Below are 8837 nucleotides of genomic sequence, written 5' to 3'. Positions count from 1 at the left end.
GAGGAACCAAATAAGCAAACACTTCTGCTGAAAAATTCAGCACAAGGAGCTGATGGAACTATTAAATACCATTCCCCCCACCATTTAGCAAAATACAGAATACACAGTGCTAAATATTGCTTTTAAATGCCTTGTGACATCAGAATTGCAGTGATTCTGTAACAATGTGACCTTTGCTGCAGTGAGTTGGTTACATTTGTTTCAAGTTAACAGACACAGATGAGCGAATCATTCATATACAAAATGAGCCACGGCTTAGATCAGACAACATTTGTGTACAAATGACTCAGGAGAGGTGGGCCCATCGCAGATAAACAGAGATGCAATCTGGCCAACTCCCAAATATCTGAGCATGATTTAATTAGGTGGCACGTTGGAGTTGCTGGTTAGAGCGTCTGCCTCACAGTTCTGAGGACTGGGGTTCAATCCCCGGCCCCGCCTGTGTGGAAACATGCATGGTAGGTTAATTGAGGTCTCTAAATTGCCCCTAGGTGTGAATGTGAGTGCAAATGGTTGTTTGTTTCTGTGTGCCCTGCGATTGACTGGCAACCAGTTCAGGGTGTACCCCGCCTCCTGCCCGATGATAGCTGGGGTAGGCTCCAGCAGCCCACGACCCTAGTGAGGAGAAGCGGCTCAGAAAATGGATGGATGGATATGGCAGCAAAGTGACATGTAACATAAAATGTAACATTATACTAGATTTTGGAATGACTTAACTTTTTTTTTCACTTTTACTATTTCTGAAAATGTGTATGTGAACAGCAATTTTTTCCACACCAGTTATGCTGGTCGAAATGAAAATGTAACACATGAAATAACACAAATGTTTTAACAATAACAAAAAAAAAATGTTTTAACAAATAACATTGATTATGATACCGGTCATTTTTTACCTGTATACGGAAGGATTTAGGGTCAGTTATACTTACTAAGGTCTAAACTGTGACAAAAAATCCACATTACATTTTCTTAAAGTTTATTGATTTCTCGTGATTGGATCTTTTCCCGTTTATAAAGAACCTCTCCAGAGATTTGTTGGAATTAGTTTCTCAGTCCATTAAGGTAAGGTTATGATGTGTTGAATCCATCATCATCAAACCATGCAACCGAGGAAAATGCTGGAAAGCGACAAAGATGGAAGGAATGGGAAGTAAGGTGCGTCCCTTTTTTTTCCTTCCAAAACAGAAGACTGCAAAGTCTATGTTCCATCCATTCTCTATAGCGCTTGTCCAGATTTGGGTCATGGGTGAGAGCTGGAGCCTATCCCCATCTAATTCAGGAGACAGGCAGGGTATACCCTGGACTGGTCGCCAGCCCAGTAAATTAAACAAGAATTCACACTCACATGCTGCGTGCATGCTTTTGGAATGAGTGAGGAAGCTGGAGAAACCCACACAAGCACAGGCAGAACATGCAAACTCCACACAAGGGTGCCAGAGCTTGGATTCAAAGCCCGAACATCAGGCAGACGTGCTAACCATTAATACGCTGTGACCGCAAAGGCTCCAAGATTCAATAACAGGGTAGCATGTAATTATGTTTATTTTCAGTATCAAATACGATAAAACCAGTCCCAATGCTCTGTGGCTGGGGATTGCTTGTTAAGAGCATTTTAAGCCACAGAGATGCAAGGTATAGCTGTGACTTTTGCAGTACATGACTGGTCGAGAATGAAGAACGTGGGGTATATTTGCATGTAGGTGTATTGTGTGTCTTAGCATGGACATTATTTTTTTTTACTTCCGTTACATGCCATTCTAAACGGATAAAGTATTTACGAGTTAAGGAAACATGATGATGTGAGTGGCACATTTTTCCTATAGTCTACAAAGATAATGATGGTCAGTTTAGATTGACACAATCAGATTTATCAATTTAGCAATGACTGTTGTAGTTTGACGTTTACAAAACAGTGCTAAATGAATATTTCTCCTACTATACAACATTTGAGTATCTCTAAGGAAAAACTAGTCACACAGCTCTTGTATTGCATGTGATTAGAGTGTGCCGGTGTACCTAACATTGTGGCTACTGAGTGTGGAACATATCGATCAGATTAACTGCCAGTGGTCCAAATCACTTGCTTTGTTTGATTGCAACCTAGTGGTAATGACATCTGGTGAATGTGAAGAGTGTAATCAAACTATAATTTGTCAGACATCGTGGCAGACACCTTTAAACATTTGTGACTTGTATTAATAAGCATAATTTTGGTTAATTACTCTCCAGAGAATCCACAACCAGCAGCAAAGGAGGCCAACAGTGGTTACTCCGTTCCATAAACCTCACCCCTCACGTCATGGCCATCAATGGTGGCCTTGTGCAGCACATAGCACTCCACTGTGAAACAAGCCTGCGTGTCACCACGAAATATTGACTTTAAATGGTTCAAACACACAGCTTGCTTCGTAAAGCAAGATGCCTTAACAAGCTTGGCAGTGTTGGGGTTTGAAACCCCTGCAGTCTATGAAGTTTACATGTCCATGAACAGGTCATACACACAAATAGATGCTTAGACAAATTATGTATCAATGTTGACTGGAGAGTGAAATTCTGGGAAATCGGTTGATATGAAAAGTATGTGACAGCGGGGGTGGAGGAGGAAGCCATCACTTGTTTATTTACTCGTGTGTAGGAATAGAAATGTGAGAGGAGAGGCACATTTGGGCAGCACGGTGGACTAGACCAGCGATTCCCAATTAGTGTGCCATGGAACCCTAGTGTGCCGTGAGAGATCATCAGGAGTGCGTCAGGGAATTATCCAACTTGCTTAATTTGTCTGTAAATTATTATTTATTAATTACAATATCGTTGTATATCTATCTTTACCAGTAACGTATAGTGACAGACGAGAACAATTAAATGCTCTTCCTTTAGATGGCAGAAGGTGCAACAAACCTGTCGCCGTTCATACAACAGAATAAGTCAAGGCTTCCTGCCAATATAGCAGCTTTGTGTTCAGTTAAACAAGCCCAGATCTGACACGAAGTAAGTACATTTGTGAGTAAATTGAGATAAGATCATCATTATTTCATTATTCATACTTTATATGTTTGTATTTTTCTTTGGTGGTGTACCATGAAAGTTTTAAGGATTTTTTCAAAATGCATGCCTTGGCTCAATAAGATAGGAAACACTGGTCTAGATGACAGAAAAGGTTGCCCCCTTTCACTGCGACAATGAACAGAATACGTGTATTGAAGATGGATGTGAGCACATAGTGTTTGTCCCCATTAGGCTCGCAGGTGAGATGGAGCCTATCCCACATGCCTTTAGGTGGGAAGCGATTGACACTAATAACTGGTCGCCAGCCAATCACAGGGTACATAAAGACAAACAGGCATTCAAACTCACATTCACACCTATTGACAATATACAATATATACATCTTCATTGATTTTCTCAGATGAGCCCAGGAAAATAATTACACCGCCATTCATGCTGGCAGCAGATTTCACCATATTGTGGCCAACAACTCCAGCAACTGCCAAACTAACATCTTCAACAGAAGAAGGAAATGAAGGTGAGACCTCAATTCCAAGTCTATTTGTTAATTGGGTCAAATTCATAATCACTTAATAGTTTTCCGACCAGCAGTCCCAACAATGAAAACTCTGCTACCACTACTGTTTTTACGACACAAAATACATGACAATCGTCAGCAAATGTACATACAACACCAGAAAAATAGATTAAAATGTTTGGAAAAAACGAAATTGCAATTTGTTAGATTTGTATTATTCAACCCCACATTAAATGCTTTCCAAAAGCAAACGACACGTAACATATACTGTATCAGTGGACTTCATTCTAGACTGGACATCTCCATTACTATCTATTAATTAACTACATGCAATTGGCTGGCAACCAGTTCAGGATGTACCCCCCTTCCTGCCCGATGATATCTGGGATAGGCTCCAGCACGCCCGCGACCCTAGTGAATAGAAGCGGCTCAGAAAATGCATGGATGGATAATTAACTACATGCTGTACTATTTTGCTCTGGGAGACTCTGGAGATGGGAAAGAGCAGACCAGGGAATGAGATGAAGTGATGCAGCGAGAGCAGCACTAGCCACCAAGCTAAAGCATTATCTCAAGATATTTCTTTTGATTCAGCATATACTAAGATGACGGGTCAAATCAGCAGAAATACATTCTCAATGACAAAGAAAACAGTAATTTACAGCTAATCCAGTTCAAAGTACTCCATAGATCACACCTTATGCAATATAGTATGCATAAAATGGGCTATTCAAAATCAAACATATGAACTCATTGAACTGAAAATGCTCCAGATACTTTCATGCTCTTTGGCATTGTACACCCGTACAGCGCTTCTGGTTATAGTTATGCAGAAACTCTCCTCAGTTTTGAACTGCAGGAATCTAATTTCTCTGAATCTTTCTCTATCGGGCGATTTAATTTAAAAGGTATAGCGGTACAACGGCTCCCCGGGTTTCCAAGTAAGTTCCGCAAACTTGTCACCGTTCTGACCTCCGTGTTTTTCCTTGTCCTCAGTGTTTCCTCCATGTCCCTCGCCAAGTGCATTACTGTCGCCACGCCATCAAGCGAGGCTCCAAACCTCTTCACCGCCTGTCACGCATTCTCTGCCTCAACAACCCGCCAGCGCATCTAAAGGACCATCATCTACATTTCCATTTGCAATAAACTGTTCATCACAACCTCTCAGCCTCCGCCTGCTCTTGGGTCCAGTCTCCATCCGTTCGTGACAGAATACTCTCCTCAGCCATGGACCCAGCAACCCCGGAGGTGCTAAAACATGCACTCACCCTCCAAGGCGCCCACATAGGGCGACAAGACAAAACTCTTCAAGAAATCTTTACACTCTCTTACACAACACGTATCCCTCCTTTCTTCGAAGATGCAATCCGATCACCCCCCAGAAAGTACTACTTCCGAGCCACCCTGCCTCCTGTACAAAAGACCTCATGTCCCTCCGCCCGAGCCCTACTAGGTGCATGTAGCCAGTTTCTCCTCAATTGCTCCCTAGTTTTCAACCTTCAACCATACAGTTATCCCACCGAACAATCCAAGGTTGCATTTGTCTCTAACCTCCTCTGCGGCAAAGCAGCGAAATGGTCCACCGCGTTATAGCACAACTCCTCCCCGGTATGCCAGTCATTAAATTATTTTACCGAACACCCATAGTTGTTCTTATAGATTCCGGTGCAGACGATAATTTTATTCCCGAAAGTATAGCACATCAGGTCCAACTCCCTCTCCAACCACTTCCGTCTCCTAAAAAAGTCACAGCCCTGGATGGCAGAGTCATATCCCCTGTCAGCCACCAAACAGTGCCATTCACCTTGCTCATTTCCAGAAATCACCGTGAGAACATTTCTCTTTTCGTTATCCCTTCCCCTGAGACCCCATTAGTCCTCGGAATTCCCTGGCTCAAACAACATAACCTCGCCATTGACTAGCTGCGCTTATCCATCACTGGATGGAGCCCTCACTGCCATTTACACTGCCTGCTCTCTGCTATACCGCCCTATGGAAACCCACCACCATCTGTCACACCAGCTGACCTCTCCCGAGTCCCCAAAGAATATGATGATCTCTCTCCGGTGTTCAGTAAAGACCTGACCATTTCTCTACCCCCCCCCTCCCCCCCCTCCCCCCCACTGCCCTTACAGCTGCGCAACAAATCTCCTGCAGGGAGCCCCTCTTCCCTCCAGCCGTCTCTTCAATCTCTCCCACCCAGAGAAAAAGGCGATGGAGGACTACATCCGTGATTCCCTGGCTTCTGGACTCATTCGCCCTTCCTCGTCTCCGGTTGCGGCCAGATTCTTCTTTGTCAAAAGGACACCACTCTCCGCCCATGCATAGACTACCGTGAACTCAATGAGTTCACCACAAATAACAAATCACCATTACCCCTAATCAACCGATCATTGGAACCCCTCTGCAATGCCAAGAGGGAATTACGACGTTGGCAACCGAGTGCTGCAACCGAGTGCCGCCAAACGCCTTAACCCACGACAAGGTTGCTGGGCCCTCTTCCTAAGCTGATTCAATTTCAGCCTCTCCTTCCGACCTGGATCCTGCAACAGCATACCTGACGCCCTATCCCGCAGATACTCACCCCCCCTCCAGCCCGGCAAAACACGAAACAATCCTCCCTTCCTCCTGCTTTGTTGGTGCAGCGACATGGAAGATCGAACATATTATGAAAAACGCTCAAAAGTCTCACCCTGACCCCAAGACCGGACCTCCAAACCGACTATTCCTACCCAATTCCGCACGTTCTGACGTCCTTCAGTGGGCCCACAACTCCAAGCTCACATGTCATCCCGTCATCACTCGCATGATCCAATTAATCCAGCAGCACTTCTGGTGACCCAGTCGAGTGAAAGACACCCGGGAGTTCATCCAAGCCTGCTCTTCACACGTGCCCCCAGCTGGTCTGCTGCACCCCTTACCCATCGCGAGCCGCCCGTGGTCCCACATCCCTTTAGACTTCACCACCTGTCTGCCCCCTTCTGAAGGTAACAACATCATTTTCACTGTTATGATCTGGACTTTTTGTTTTGTTACTAAATGAAACGTGGTTAACAGAAAGTAGCTGTAATACCATTTTAAATGAAGCAACACCAGCAAATTTTAATTGTATGAACAAGTGTCGAAGAGCGGGAAAAAAAGGCGGTGGTATTGCTGTTATTTATTTTTAACTCATTATTTCAGTGTAAAGAAATTATACTGGGTGATTTTTAGCTCTTTTGAATATCTCTGTTTATTAGTTAAAGGTGACCCAAAGGTTATTGTTTTAATAATTTATAGGCCTCCAAGATACAACAGAAAATGTATGGAGGACTTCTCAGAAGTAATGTGAGTTATTTGTACTGACTACAACTATTTTCTCGTAACGGGAGACTTGAACATTCATGTTGACATATAACATGGGACAAAAAATCAAAAGAACTCTCTGCTATATTAGACACATTTGACCTCGCTCAACATATTAAGAGTTCAACCCACAATCAAGGTCAGATCTTAGACCTGGTCATCTCTAAGGATGTTGAAATTCTATCAATTGACATTAAGGATATGGCTATTTCTGACCATTTTTGTGTATTATTTGAATTACAGATTATTCCAAAAGTTCAGACAACCTCTATGTCTATTAAGAAAAGGTACATAAATGAAAGCACCCCCACTAAGTTTATGGAGACCGTTGCTGTGCCACAAACCGTGAATGCTGAGACAGTTATAGACAGGAAAATTTCACCTGGAAAATCTCAAATGTCATGAATGATATCGCTCCTATTAAAACTAAGACAATCTTGAGGCGACCTGGAACACCGTGGAGGAGCATAATGATGGTAAAGAACTCTAAATCAAAGTGTAGGAAAGCAGAACGTAAGTGGAGAAAAACTAAAGTCTATATTGACTATGACCTCTACAGACAAAGTCTTTGTAATTTTAACAAAGCGTTAGTCAGGGCTCGACAGCAACACTTTTATGAATTCATCAGTAAGAACTTCAAAAATACTCGCACTCTGTTTGCTGTGGTTGACAAGCTCACCCCCCGAATCATATGGCTCCAGAACACCTAACAGCAGATAAATGCAATTAATTTGCTTGTTATTTTAGTGACAAAATACAATCCATCAGGTTAAATATTAGCACAAATCAGCAAAATGATAAAATGATACTACATCTGAAGCCACCCAGGTAAAACTCTGTTACAATGTCAGAATTTGATACAATTGACCCAAAAACTGTAGAGAGAATGGTTCAGCAGCTGAAACCATCAACGAGCTGTCTTGACTCAATACCATCTGACTTTTTCAAAGCTATTGTGAAGTCTGTGTTAACTGATTTGCAGCAAATAATCAGTTGCTCACTTTAGTCAGGCAAGTTTCCTAAAGGTCTTAAAGTAGCTGCCATTAAGCCTTTGCTAAAAAAATAGAGCGCTGGACGCTTCCATGTTAGCAAGCTATAGACCCATCTCAAATCTCCCTTTCATCGCCAAGATTGTTGAAAAAGTTATTTTTAATTAACGGCTTTTGATACAGTAGATCATAATATACTGCTGAATAGGTTGGAAAGGTAGGTAGGACTAAATGGAACAGTCCTGAAATGGTTGAGGTACTACCTAGAGGAAAGGAGTTATTTTGTAACCATTGGAAGTGCTCAGTCTCATCGAATGGCAAAGACCTATGGGGTCCCTCAAGGGTTAGTTCTTGGACCCCTCCTGTTCAGCCTGTATATGCTAATGTTAAATATATTGTAGAAGTTATCATTTATTTGCTTAGCTTGCATTAGTATTATGGACGATTTTGAGAAAGGAAGATGTCTCGCCTTCAAGAAGTTGACTCAGCAGGAATCAGCCGATAGAAGGGCGCCTTGACCAAGGACGTGGCCGGGGACGTGGCCGTTGTTGGTCTCATGTCTTCACCTTGAAACCCTCCCTTTAGTGTGTTGTGTCTTGTAAGCTTAGTATGTTATGTCTTGAAACTCAGAAACCTCCCTATTTCAAATAAATACAGGAGCGACGGGAGAGATTGTTTAGAGCGTGATGAGAGGCTGTAATCTGAACAATCTCCCATACGCCCTCCTCATGAGCAAAAGAAACCAGCGTCTCCATTCCTTTTGTGTCTATTTTTATAGGTGTTGGGTGAGATAGATCCATCATTAAATTGGTCCTTCGAGCCGGATGTCAACACACCCGAGGATTCCAGTTGTGAAGCCGACTTCCAGTTAAGAGACCGTGGCCACGGCAAGTAAGACCCTTTACGGGAATGGTCTTCGTTCTCCTCAACTGGGATCTGAAGGTTGACGACAATCCACAGGATTGAAGACGACTTTGGTG

This window comes from Phycodurus eques, chromosome 1 (genome assembly GCF_024500275.1).
Source record: "Phycodurus eques isolate BA_2022a chromosome 1, UOR_Pequ_1.1, whole genome shotgun sequence".
Classification (NCBI taxonomy): domain Eukaryota; kingdom Metazoa; phylum Chordata; class Actinopteri; order Syngnathiformes; family Syngnathidae; genus Phycodurus; species Phycodurus eques.
The sequence above is the reverse complement of the archived record's forward strand: the minus strand, read 5'-3'. Positions refer to the sequence as shown.